Genomic DNA, 15,421 nt, shown 5'->3' on the forward strand with positions numbered 1-15,421 from the left:
ATAAATCGATTTAAAAAGTGTTATGTTAGGGGTCCTCGTTATAGCAAAATTATTATAATTATATTCGTATTATATTGAACGAATAAAGATTTTCAATATGAGATGTGTTATTACTATATATAACATTAGCGCGATGTGAGTGCAAAGTTTCTGTATGTAACTTGAGTTCCATATACTCTTTCATTATTATCATTTCCATAACGAAAGGATGCCTGGAAGGGATCGGTAGTGAAGGAAAAGCGGTTTGTACTGCACATTTTTGTTTCTACTTATGTAGAGGATTATAACTTAAATATATAAATTTAATTTTAATTATATTATTTTATTTCCAAACAATACCGAAATCTATATAAGTATATAAAATAATAACTGACCGAATGATATAATATCAACGCGTAGACAAAAACACTGAAAATTTACATACGGATTTATTTTACATAGTGAGTTTGCACTAAGAAAGTTTTTTTTTTTTAATTTAACCCTTAAGTTACTAATCAATGGGATAACAGTTTGTATGAAAAGTCTTCTTCTTTGAAGAACTATGGAAATCGGTAGCAACTCTTAATTATGACGCAAACGAAGCCGCGGGTAAAGCGCTTATAATAAGATATAATATTACACTAATATTAATTATCATGCTATGCATAGAAGGAAGGAACCCGTGAAAGGAAAGGACTAAAGGAAATCAATCAACTGATACGACCAATAAAGGTTAAAAAAAGGTTATATAATATATAATGTCTACGCGCAGCCTAACATAGTTTTGACATTTTATTATAAATTTGGTATTTTATCGTCCATTACGGTATTAGCATCAATGGAGCAATGTAGACTTTGAATATCTCTTGCGGAAATTAAAATATGTTTCAATGTTTCCATTGGATTTAATATAAATTATTTAACGCAGCAGGTCAGGATATTATGAGGCTGTTAGTAAATAGCATAAGAATATAATGAAACGCTTTATTTTTCAGCGTTTTATATAAATAGCATGATCTTGTGAATATATAGAACAATTTTCTTTAACAAAACATTATTAATCTGACGTCCTCGGTTCAAACGCCGGATCGGACCTTTAGAAAATTCTCAGTAGAAGACTCAACTTTGGAATAATTTAGATTAATCTAACTTTTTGTGACAAAATGATAAGTCAAATAAATTGATGAAACTGAAAAACGTCACACATTGGTCGATTAATATCGTTGCTTGAAAACGCAATTACAAAAATTATCAAATCGATAGCAATAATTAATTTATTAAATAATAAAAAATAAAATAAATAACAAAATAGATACCTCATGTAAATATTATTTTCAAATAATTCAACATTGAATTGATATGCCAACACGATTGAGCGCTAAAAGTACTGGTATTATCCAACTCTCTGTATTAGAGGACGTGACATTGCCAACTCCCTAATTGACACAATAAGTCGTCTTAAAATAACTTTAAAAAGAAACTGAGCCTCGTGTCCCTTCGGTCCAAATGTTCCAGATGTCAAAAATAAGGCTTTCAACAATGTTTCAGACTTACATACTCCTTCGGGAATATTTTGTAATGGACGTCGCGGCACTCGCCATTGATGTGGTCTGCTGAATGTAGAATAAAGCTAGTGTGTCAACGAATATGGTGGTCCGACACCTGTGTATGTCCATGACACGATTTTCGTGTTTATAACTCTATAGAGTTATTCTATAAGAATAAACGGTAACCTCGTCTTGAAAAACAGTTGTGAAATGTTCAAAAGAGTTATGCCAAATGACTATGAAATAATAACTTTAAAGGACACATTGCATAAAATAGCGCATTAGCGTAAGTCGGTTTTCAGTATTTCAGCAGTGCTATTCTAATGGAACTCATTTCATTACTCACCCGAGAAATGTTGACGATCGACATATAGTGATATACTATATTTTCATGCGTGTATTCTTGATACATAATGATTAGTATGATCAATGTCACATCTAAGTTTTTAAGTCAGTTTTATGCGGCGAGTTTCGAGTTTGTTCTTACAGAATAGCTCTACAGGAGTGTGAAGTTTGTGTGATAACAGTGATTACTGAGGGATGTCATAAGCGCTTCTGCTTTAAACTGTTAAATACAATAATTGTCATTTTGTCAGGAACCAATAGTCGTATGTGCGTCGACGAAAGTATCGTTTAAATATTCTTAATTAGTCTTTCCGGAATCGTCAAATAGAATTGTTAAAATACTATTTCATTAAATCCTGGAAATTAAGGCTTTAATTAAGTTCCATTTTAAGGACAACAATTCATCCCAACCCCATTTTAACAAGCAACAAATTACAATTAATATCATAATATGCTTTAAAAATGATCTTTAAGATCATAGTCATAAGGTTTATAAGATTAGCACAACATTTTACGTGTGTTAATATAATTATATTTTATCTTATTTTTATGTACCCTATTATTGCGCGGAAAGCATGGTTCAGTACATCTAATAAAAGAGATTATGTTAGTTAAGAGCTAGCGAAGTTACACAAATATAGCCTTTAATTTATAAGATATAAGAGCTACAAGTGAATCGTTTTACTTAAGATGTAATTGTCTATTAGGTTTACAATCACAATCAGATTAACTTTTGTGTTAGGAAAGTTGTCTGAATCGAGATGAGAGATACTGCATAATGATGAATGCATACAATTGTATCTTATTTCTATTGAAATTGTAAATATGGGTCATGTTGTTTAATTACAACGTTTATATTTTCTACTAAACAATACCCTGCAATTCTAAATTCTCGAAGCTGTGTTTCATGCGCTGTGATTTAAATGAGAAAGGACGTCATCAAGAGCATTCTTGAACAATGTCATAAAGAGTTGGACGAGTGGCTATTTAAGGCTACAGATTCTTTTTATGTAACAAGGGATACAGAATATAACATCTCAGTTCCCAGGGTTATTAGCGTTGGATGATTAGATTTTTTTTACGACGCAAATGTCTATAGGCGGTTGTGGCATCTTATCATCAGGTAAACCTTTATATGATATAAAAAAGATCCATAGGTTTGAATCCCGGGTTAAAAAAAAAGTTATAAAGATTTTGCTTGGGCTGCCCCGGATATCTATGTTGGCGATCTTTCACTATTGTTCCTAAAGCACGTGAAGATGTTTGTGTGCGCCTGACTTCTATGTAACTATAAGTAAATAAGTGAGAAAATATACAGTGCACCTGTGTATGCGCAAAGACTAAATGTACATCTACATATAATAAAACAGTTACAGATAATCTTTAATATCTTGTAAAGTACATTTTCGAGGAAAAATAAACGTATACGTATACTGTGGACGTTACATAAACTATATCTTAATAAACTACGTACTAAAATGAGAAACATTTTATGTACGTCTATTTGAAAGCAAAAGTTATAAACAAGCATTACACAATAAAATTGTATTATTATTTTTGTTTAATTATTACAATGACCTAATCAATAGATTACTTGTTATATCTTTAATCAACATCCTATATTATGGGCGCGTCTGATGTAACGTGTGCCATTAAAGCAAATGCGTACGTTATACGGCATAGTAATGTGGACGCAGATACGTTCATTATCGCTAAGTTAATTTACATCTAGTAACACTATAAGCCACATATACGATAGATAATAATAATGTCTCGAAATTTTACCGCTACAGCTTAGGCTGTATATAATGGTTAGTGTATTAATATTTGAATTTCGTAATAAAAAAAAACACCTGTAAACGTCCTACTGCTAAAACCTCCACTTTTTAAAGAGAATATTTAGAGCTTATTTCATCACGTGCTACGATGTGAGTTGATGGGTACAGATAGCAGATTTTCAACCGCAACTTCAGCTTTGCTCACGACGTTTTTTTAACGACACAGCATGAGACACATTATACACACAAATTTAAAAGCCGAAATCGATCATTGAGATTAGCCGCCATAGCCGAAATCGGTTAGAAGGATATCATTCACATAAGTACCAACATAAGCAATGTATAGAAATAAAATTCAAACTAAAATCAAACGAAAAAAAACAAACGATTGAATTCAACCTCGTACGACGTAACAAATTTATTTAAGTAATAAATATAGCTTCATTTGATTCTATTATTTTTCTTTAGTTGTAAAAAAATGAATCTCAAGCGAGAACGTGATAGCGAAGGCTGACGAAATCCTATCCAGACCATTTTATTTAATATAACGTATTGAAAATCTACCATTTTAACGTATATAACAGGCATTATTGACGAGCCGGTTGACGTGGTTGGTAAATGCTTGCCTTTCACGCCGAAGATTGTGGGTTCGATTCCCACCCAGGACAGATATGTGTGTTCATGAACATATCTGTTTGTCCTGAGTCTGGTTGTAATTATCTATATAAGTATGTATTTAGAAAAGAAAAATAGTATATGTAGTATATCAGTTGTCTGGTTTCCATAGCACAAGCTCTGTACAAGCTTAATTTGAGATCAGATGGCCGTGTGTGAAAAATGTCCTAGGATATTATTATGTTATTATTATTCCAATTATATATATGACAAAATCAAATTATTAAGTAGCAGCGGTAGATTTAAGCCGAGATGGCCTAGTGGTAAGAACGCGTGAATCTTAACCGATGATCGTGGGTTCAAACCCGGGCAAGCACCACTGAATTTTCATGTGCTAAATTTGTGTTTATAATTCATCTCGTGCTTGACGGTGAAGGAAAACATCGTGAGGAAACCTGCATATGTCGAATTTCACTGAAATTCTGCCACATGTGTATTCCACCAACCCGCATAGGAGCAGCGTAGCGGAATAAGCCCCAAACCTTCTCCTCAAAAAGGGAGAGGAGGCCTTAGCTCAGAAGTGGGACATTCACAGGCTGTTACTGACTGACTTGCTAGTAGTTTTAAATAAAATTAACTTAAAAAGAGGCAGTTATTTTGAAATAACAGTGAGACACTTGAAAACGTAAATTTCGAAATACGAACACATATTCAGATACAATGAAAATAACCACATCAAAAGCATGCGGAAAATCTCGGAAGATTTAAATTTAAGAATACAGATGAGAACTTCTTGGCGTTCCACATCCAGTGAGGCGTGAAATAGTGACGAGATGTTTACGATTGTTGTTTTTTTTTCAGAAATACGACGTTTTGTCCAAAAGCAATCTTCGTAAAACGCAAGGGTGCGGTCTGTTACTTCACTGCGCATGTATGGCATGTATGGCGCTACTTCATCGGGCTTTCATATTTTGATGTTAAGGTCTGTTTTTGTCAGGGCAACTATCTTATTACTATTTTTTTTTAATAAAACTTCGCTTGAAATTTAGTCTCTCAGTCAGAATGTAATCGATCCGATTTTCAAACAACTCAAATTTCTAAGATAATAGGATTTGTAGTTTTATTACGATTCTTTCGATTCCTGTAATTATTTATTTTTATCTTATTTTATCAAATAGGAAGCCAATGTTATATATCCAGAAAAACATTTGTTATTGCATGTATCACAATATTTTAACAAAATATATATCAATTATAGGCTAACTTAACAAAAAAAAATCTAATTGACGAAAAACAAAAAAAAAAACAAACAAAAAACATCTTTAACTTAAATAACATGATAAATAAATAAATTTTGATATAAAAATAAACCAGTGCATTATGATGTAAATTTAAATCTGTATATTAAAAGATAAAAAAAGGTAATTATTCTGTAAATGCAAACAAAAATATAATTGAATTACATTAAATTAAAAATTAAAATTTTCTAAACTAAATAATTTCTATATATAAAAGGTATTTTTAGTGATAAAATTTCATAAAATATTTTTTGAGTTTGGTTTTAAAGTACTTCAACGATTTACAAATTTTTTTGAAAACTACTGTTTTTGGTAAGCTATTGTAATATTTAATATAGCTCTGTTCAGTGGGCATTGAAAAATAAAATCGTTCTTGAGAACAACCATTTGAAACTTTGTGAATTAATTACTCTCGAATTTAGCCTAGTAGTAACTATGTTTAATTTTATATGTGTAACTTTTCGTATGCTTTTCGTATGCATATTTCTTGAATATAAATTAGTTTTTTTTTATTTAGCAATACTTTAAATTGTTCTTAAAATACTACATAAACAAATGATTAATACTTTATCTGTAGACGTCAAATATAAATTTGATGTTTATAAAACGAATCGTCACAACGCGATACGAATGAAAGTATCGCAATAGATAAATCCAACCTTAACGAGTGTCATCGTTGCGACGTAAATAATAAAGATGCGGGAAGGCTTGCATCTGCACATACGAATGTATACGAACTTATACTTTCGTACTCATTACGAGGTTCCGCAGCTTATATCCAGATCTTGCGACGTGCAGATAAAAAACAAAAACAAACAACAAAGACAGTAATAACAATCCTTCGCGTAGCGGTTTTGAATATTCGTATAAACATTACCGAGCTGTGTGTTTTAAAGATTTTATGACGTAACTGTAAAACGTTACTACTACCTGTATTTTGTCAAATATAATAAGTTTTATTATATATAAGCGAACTCTAAGCATGCGTTGTAATGCCTTTTTATTGTAAACTATTATGCGATACGATTTTCGGTAAATATATGCGATTTTATATATCAACTGTCATCGCAATCGGTTGAAGTCTATATAAGTTGATATGATAATAGCGATGAATTACACAAATTAATAAATAACATGAAAAATAATCATTGTTCTTAGTGGTCGGTCAAAATATTTCGTCTTTACAGAATGGTAGGGCTTTGGTGGTACCTACCCAGATGATCTCGCTCATCTGCGTAGAAACCACCCATTTGTTGCATATTCTATCGCCAATGCAATGCATCCCTTATATCGTCATAATAATATGACGATATAAGGGATGCTTACAGAGCCAATATCAATTAGTAAATACTTCCTAGTGATGCAGCATTTTCTAGTCTGTTTATCTTTTTAAATAATGACACCAACATCAATATTTTTATATGTATATACTGGTAAGGTTTCGTACACGATAATGTGTTCTTATATTATATGTGAGCTTACTTACATCTTTTATATGTAATGTTATTATAATGTCATTAAATAACATTTTCCGCATACTTACCGTGAAACGTAAGTTATTTTTCCTTAGCGACGCCGGTAGAGCACTTACTGCTAACGTTTAGGCGTATCTTAGTTATATATAGCGAGAACAACGTCATTTGTTTGTATTTTTATATTTTGAAGGCTTATAGTCTATCGTTTGTAAATATATAAACTAAGAAAAGTATAAAGTTTTATCCCAAGTTATATATAAAGTTAAATAGTTATAGTTTGCTGCAAGCTCGTCTGGATACGTACCATACACTCATCAGATATTCTAAAACTCCGCAAAACAGCAGTACTTGGTATTGTTGTGTTCCGGTTTGTAGGGAGAGTCAGCAAGTGTAATTACAGGCACAAGGGCCATAACATCTTAGTTCCCGAGGTTGGTGGCGCATTGACGATGTAGGCGATGGTTAACATTTCTTACAATGCCAATGTATAAGGGCATTGCTGACCACTTACTATCAGATTGTCCCATATGCTCGTTCGCCTACCTATATTATAAAAAAATATATAGAGCTTACATAATATATTAAGGGCAGAAGTTTTTCGCGTTAAAAGTACTATTAACTGTCTAAATGTGTTGTAATCTGGGCATGATCGACAAGCCCGTGTTGTCAGATATATTAGTTAAACTGATTTCAAAACGATTTCTTAACAGAAAATCATTTGTATATATTTCTTCGTCTTTACGTCGTTCTTTCACAGGCAAATCCAAATGAACAAATTAGTATGAGTACTTAATACTTGTCCCTAATGAAATAAGTTGAAGATGAAAGACCCTACTTAGAATTTGTCTGAGTATCATAGCTGAGAAATGCCTCATATTTAATTTACCCAGAGAAAGCCACTTTAGTTTGGCGGTGTACAATGAGTAGCTGCATTTTAGAACATCACTTAGCTTAAAATATATTTTATGGAAAGTTTGACAAGAAATTTGTTTTGAATCTTTCAAAACGAAATTGTTTAATACAGGTATCTATCATGTTTTATTAAATAACAAGCGATTATTCACTTTTTAAGGACATTATAAATTTCGTTCCTAATTTATACATTATACCATTTTTGGAATCATTGCTTACATTGAAATTGATACGACGATTTTGATGAAACTTTTTTGAATGCATTCGAATACTTAGATCAATATTGTAAAGTAAAGTATTCACCCTGTAAATGTTCTATTGTTTGGCTAAGGCCTCCCCTCCTTTTCGAGGAGAATTTTATCTTTGTCCACCATGCTGCTCCAATGAGAGATGGATATAAGTGGTAGATTTTGATCGAGCGTATACAGATTTTCTAAAGATGTTTTCCTTCACCGCCGAGCACGAGATTAACTATTATAAATTAAGCATATATTTCAAGGGTGCTTGCCCGAGTTTGAACAGTTGGTTAAGATTCTAGTCTTCTAATCACTGTACCATCACGACTCACCGATCATATTTGATTTAACAAACACCTATTTTCTATGAAGTAATACATAAATAATAAATATTTAGTTGCTTAATAATTTATTCAAATTGAATGAATTTAATTATTATTTTCTGTTCTATTCGAATATATTTAATCTTCTATGAATTGCTCTATATAGATGTAAATAAGTAATGTATGGTTAAATATATAATAAGTATATTTATTCACTTACATGTTATACACGTGTAGTTACGTGCATTCATATTTATTAGGCAATACAGCGTTCCAAAACGTTCCGTTTTCCTATAAACTTTAATAGTTTTCAGAGAGAGAAAGCACGTTAGAACAATTAATGTGTGCGAGTGTGACGGGTAAGTTTGTAAGAGTACTCTGTAATTATCATTGGATCCTGAGTGCATCTTAAGCTTTGAACATTTTTGTCATTTTTTATTGTTTTTCATACTTACGGATTCAATTCCATAGATGCTGAATCGCGTTCTACATTTTGAACAATTGCATCACTATGGTTGATATCGTCATCGATATACATCGATCGTGTCATCATATATTTATGCATCCTTGTGTGCGTGTGTGTATATACAATACTAATATTATGAATGAGTAAGTAGCTCTGTCTACACAAGTAAGTAATGCTTTCGTGGCTAAACCACGGAACCGAATTCGATTAAATTTGGTATAAAGCAAGCTAGCCCCCATGCATGCTCCTTTTTTATACCTAGCACCTTTCCCTCACCATCAGCATGGGCGAAGCCACGGTAGATAACTAGTATAAAAATATATTATAAACCTCAATTGCAATTGAGGGTCACGACTAATATTTAACCACTTTTAACACAGATAATAAAGTAATCACGATATGTTACGTTAAAATAAATTTTACAGTCATTTACTGTAATACCTATTTGTCAAAGATTCCAAACGAATAATGTTTAATGGAATTTCCATAACCGATATTGCCTCGTTATCAATGTCCAGCGAAGTGCGTAATGCTATAATTGCTTTAACGTCGTATACCGATCGTAGTATTGATTAATTACAATTTGGCGACACGACTAAACTTTGATGTCCTGCGGTAGACCTTTTCTGAGTATCGTAACTTGAATTCTCTTGTAAAATTAACAAATTTGTTTATACGTATTGAGCTATGATTATATTATTGGAACTTTATTAAACAGAATTGTTATTACTCAGATCCTATATTTTGAGGACAGACGTGAAATAATAATTAAAAAGGAGTAATTAAGCACAAAATTACGAATTTAACGACATTTTGTCAAGATGAAAGAAACAATTTAAATAAGCTAATGCGATAAAAATAATTTACTAATAATATCGATATCTTACACTGACAGCAAACTCCCGCGTAAAAGAATAGCAAAAACAAAAGAAGCCATGACAGCTACGACGTGTATGCCAATGCTTTTGTCCACAGATAATCGCTAACGATATATTAATAAGTCAAAAAGGTTTATAAGTTTAAACTTAAAGGTGTATATTTAAAGGTTATTTAGAGGATAATAAGTGCTTATAATATATCTTCTACATAATAATAAGTCTTCTTTCAAATATCAAATTAATAATGACAGAAAGAGCAAAATCAGGGTTTAACTAAACAGTCGCTAAAGTTTATAAGTAAGTTTGTAAGTTATTAGTTTTCTTAGAATCGAACAAAAAAAATTGTACTTAAAAAATCATGCCTTCATGGCACTTGCGGCATTCTGGGATACAAATCAAATATTATATTTTATTATGCAGTAGCAACAAAAATGTTTACGTTCATCGTAAATATTTGTTAACTTTTTTCCCCCACCATTCAATTTTAAGTTAATGTAGTTTTTTATTAATTACGTTAAGTATTTAATATAATTACACATAGACAATAATCGTCGACGACACAACGTGTAAGGAGAAACTCAAATAAGAAACAAAAAAAAAATCTTTTTAAGAAATTAATAGAAAAAGAAAATGAACTAGACATTTTATTAAAAAACCAAACACAAAACAAACTGTAGCATGATTAGATATAACTTAACGAATACAAATGAAATGATCAACCTTAATATCGTACATTAAAATGTATTTAATTTTCGCTCAAACTAAAAATACAAATGAAAATATTAAATTATTAAACTACCATTAAGTTCGGGAGGCCATTTTGAATCGCTTATTTGGAGGACGAGCGATACATTTCAAAATGTACTCTCTAATATCATACATTTTAATATTGGCTTATATTCATAATGGAGTTGCTGACTTTATGACGAAAAACGCTGATAATTACGTAAGTAAACGCTTATAATATATGCATAAGATTTTTATAATACCATGCAATTAATTCAATATGTATCGCTTAATAATTTTAAATTATATATTCATCATCATCATCATATAAAAATAACAAAAGATTTTCTCTCGTTTACAGAATATATTATGTTTTTAATTCACGTACCATTATATCCATATAAAGAAGTAACTAACTTTCTTATCCGTTCTTCTACTAAATTTCAATACCAAGCTGTGATGACCATTCAAACTTGCTTGCTTGTTTTTTAAATAGTAAAAGGATTACTAGTAGTACTTTTTATATATATTTAATTGATTTGATATGTATATATATATATATATATATATATATATATATATACTTATTATGTGCATGAAGTTATTATACACATATATATACTTATTATATTTCGATTTACAAATATAATTTTGCGCATTTAATATATTTTAATGCAATTTATTTTATTTATTTAATTGATTTGATATGTATATATATATATATATATATATACTTATTATATTTCGATTTACAAATATAATTTTGCGCATTTAATATATTTTAATGCAAGCAATAATATTCGTTAAATACATTAGTCCTAATTATATACGTATATATACGTAATTGATGGTTATGTATAATATGGAAAATTTATGTTAATCCTAAATACAGACGAATTAAGGATCTCATACTTAAGTCTGTTAAAAAAATTAAATAAATTATCGGTTTCGTTGAAATAATTGTTTCAGATATTTATCGTTCTAAATGTCGTCCCTGTTATTACAACGTCAATGTGCCAAAGTTTATGCATCCCACAAAAGATCTCCAGTTACCTGAATCCCTGTTCCTAGAGTATCAGTTACAGCCAATCACTTCTCTCCCGACTATTACATAAAAGAGTCTTGTTTATTTTTTTATATACCGGGAAAGCAAATGACTCCACTCCACCTTATGGTAAGTGGTAGTGGAGTCCAAACGCGACGACGGCTAGTACAGTCGAGAATGTTCTGCACTAACCGCCCCCGCCTTGCCGGCCCTTAAGATGCCTCTTCACACCTCGTTTGAAGGAACCCAGGTTGTAAGAGGAGGGGAACACGTATGCTGGTAAAGAATTCCATTTTTAGTGGTGCGTTAAAGAAAAAAGTTGTCAAATTTCTTCGTGCGCGATGGAATTGATGTCACAGTAAGGCGGTGACATCGAGAGCCAGCACGCGTAGACTTGTGAAGGAAAGGTGAAGCGGCAAATAGGGAATGAATAATATTACCTATTAAAGTAATAATAGTAATTTTGATATCGACGAGATTAATTACACTTCAATTATTCTACCACTTAGATGTGCATATAATACGTACCGAACGTATTACATGGTTTGATAGACGAGTAAGCCAGTGTAATTATGTTGATAAAGGATAATATCTAATATACTTTAGTTGGCAGAGAATTTAGGGAACTAAAGTTGATTTTGTTTTTTTTTTTTCTTGTTTTTTGTGATTGTTTTTATGACGCTGAGCGTATTACTTCACTATAATTTGTAATGTTGTAATGTAATGCTTGTAAATAGTAAACACTCGAATCATATGTATTTTATATGTATGTAACGTGTAAGTACTTGTAATCATTTATATGTTTTATTCATTTTATTTTCTAGTTGCATTATTCTAAGTTTCATTATTTACTCTTGCTGAAGTTTCAGTTACTCGACTTTCCATCGTAAAATTGTAAAAGACACGATATAAATCCCATGTAAATTAAAACGCTAACAACAAATGTGATTAAATGATATTTATATGTGTATAGAATTGCGGTTATAACCTCAATTCTGTACATAAACACAATGCTTACTGTCAAATCTCAAAACTCGCAACCTCACGCACACATATGAAAGATAAGGAAGGTCGCTTAGAGGGCCATAACGCTTTTTCGTTATGTGACGATTTCCGCCAGTTCACAGTTTCAATAAAATATGTACAATAATCATTTTCCAAGATGAGTATAACTTGGGCTCTTTCAAACAAGACGTGAAGAGACATCTTGCAAGAGCAAGAGCTGGCAAGGCGGGGACGGCTAATGCAGATCATTCTTCCTGATTGTACTGGCCATTGTCACGTACCTCTACTACCACTTACCATCATGTGGAGTCATTTGCCTTCCCGACTAATATATTTAAAAAAAATTAAGATATCGAGACCGGTTTCGGATCAAAACGACCTAAGAACCATTTGTAAATGAACTTCCGAACTCTAGACTTCTAAAAATTTGACAGAAAAACCAATTTTTTTTTTTTTTGGCCCGACCCTCGATTCGTATTCATATAAATAAGCTACTTTCATTAATAAGAAAGTTTGTCTAATGATAGTTCTCCTATAACACATATTCAACCCTAATAATTATTTTCTTTAAAAATTCAAACAAAAGAAACAGTAACAGTAGTAGTAAAGTAACAGCCTGTTAATGTCCCACTGCTGGGCTAAGGCCTCCTCTCCCTTTTGAGGAGAAGGTTTGGAGCTTATTCCACCGCTCCGATGCGGGTTCCAAAAGAAACACAAATCTCGAATTTTTTATAATATGTTTTAAATTTATTTAAGAATTTTAATACAACATCATGTCAACTTCACTTACACGTAAAGTATGTGACATGCCTGAAAACCGAAACGTGTTGTGAAATATATAAAAAGACCGCGACATGAATTTCGCCTTTTGCCCTCTTTGAGTTACTTCATTTTTTCAAGTTTGTTATGTCGTGTATTGTGAATTCATTACCGTGCATATTGGATAAGAGATATTTTAAAAGAGTCTTGACGAAATTCGATATACCATAGACAAATGTCCCTTACATGAGAAAATAAATTAACATTTGGTAAGCTTTTTTTAGGTATTCAAATACATAATGTTTAGAATTTTTATAATATTTGTTTACATAAGTATTTACAAGGTTATTTCAAGGCGCGATAGGAGGTGGGCGGTTGTGACCACTTACCATCAGGTCTGCCATTGCACGTCTGCCAACCTTCTTCTTCTTCTCTTCTTCGTTCTGCCGAAAAAAATTAAGTAACAATGCATTTTTTTTCAGGGTCCGTATGATGTTGTATGGGAGCATTTTGATAAATGCCGTGGTCCGAAAATGGCAAATTTGACAACCTTCAGTACGAATATGTCAAAAACAGAAAATAATTTGTACAGGGGATCATTGAATACGACTTTTCTTGAACAAGCGCGAATTGAAGAAGTAAGTATATCTTCAATTGAAATACTTTTTATATTACATTTGTGTAAAATAAAGGAAATTTTAACGTGAAACATTTAATGCCCAACTCATATGCGCGCCGAAGGTCATGACGCTTTTTTTTGCCATATGTGGAGATAACCTGATTATGGACAGACTGCCGAATACCAATACTAAGGAATACAGAATCTTCCGAAGACAACTAAAAATACTTCAAGAAAGTCAACTGGCACTCATGCTGGGTCAATGAAAATGTTATCTAGACTTAATAACTGCAATCAATTTATTAAAAAAAAACAATACATTATATATAAAACTCCCGACTCAAAAAAATAAAAAAATAAAATGAATGAATAGATAAGTAAAAAATTATAAAATAAAACTTTAAAAAATAAAAAATAATATGAATATTATCGATCGAATACATTATATTAGAATTTATAATACAAGATAATATTATTATTTAAACGAAAACTTTGTCGTGTTAGGGGATCGTTGGAGAGCTACGATTTCATGTAGACAGAAAAACAGAGATACAGACACACACGTCAAACTTAAACACCCCTCGTTTCGCGTCAGTCGTTAAAAAATTAGATGCATTATTTTTTTAAGGTGAACATATCTTGCGACAAAAATGTGATTCTTGTATAGTGTAACGGAACTTTAAATAGACGCAATATAATATGATAATAAGCAGTAAAGGCCTGTAGAATAATAATAATCGATAATGCATACAATTTTAATTAGATCAGTTTATATCCAATAATTGGAAGTGCATTATCAATTAATACTAACATACAAAATTAATTTCCACTTGTCATCAGAATTCATATTTTGCTCGTGGTCAGGAGACCAGTTACTGTTATTAAATAATTAAACGTTTCCATTTTATTCTAAGGCTAGTTAGCCCAATGGTTAGTTAGCCCAATGTTTAGAGTACGTAACTCTTACCCGTTGATAGAGGATTCAAACTCGAGCAAACACTGAATTTTCGTTTATCTAATTTGTGTTGATTGCCTGTTCAATAGTGAAAGAAATATATAATATTGTGAGAAAACCTGTATCGTATGAAAATTTTCCACAATTTTTTTATGTTTTAGGTAGATGGGCGAAGTTGTAATTATTATAGTCAAATTTGCATATCAGTTTCTGATATAACACGATCGTGTTCGGTTGTGAGTTTCTTCTTATAGAACAGCTCCACGGAGTGATTTTTTCAAATTCATGTTTAATGTCTATATTTACAGATTAAAATGTCTGTTTATACATTAAAAGACAGCGGTAAGACTCTATTATGGAATTACATAGTCAACAAACCATGCCAACATTACATGTTAGCAGCCTTCTTCGACGTGCACCTTGGAGTTCGAAATTGTGTTGTGAAGAAGGTAATTTTTAT

The 15,421-nt window shown here is 31.4% G+C and overlaps 2 protein-coding genes across 2 annotated transcripts in view; one reads left to right on the plus strand and one right to left on the minus strand.

The window, feature by feature from the left end:
• The window catches only part of LOC126769404 (uncharacterized), a 368,776-nt gene that overhangs the window by 149,105 nt on the left and 204,250 nt on the right, over nt 1–15,421 (minus strand). The gene's annotated exons all lie outside the window — the stretch shown is intronic.
• Nucleotides 1–15,421, plus strand: part of LOC126769612 (uncharacterized) — a 553,155-nt gene that overhangs the window by 3,687 nt on the left and 534,047 nt on the right. The gene's annotated exons all lie outside the window — the stretch shown is intronic.

The sequence above is a fragment of the Nymphalis io genome, chromosome 7 (assembly GCF_905147045.1).
Source record: "Nymphalis io chromosome 7, ilAglIoxx1.1, whole genome shotgun sequence".
Classification (NCBI taxonomy): domain Eukaryota; kingdom Metazoa; phylum Arthropoda; class Insecta; order Lepidoptera; family Nymphalidae; genus Nymphalis; species Nymphalis io.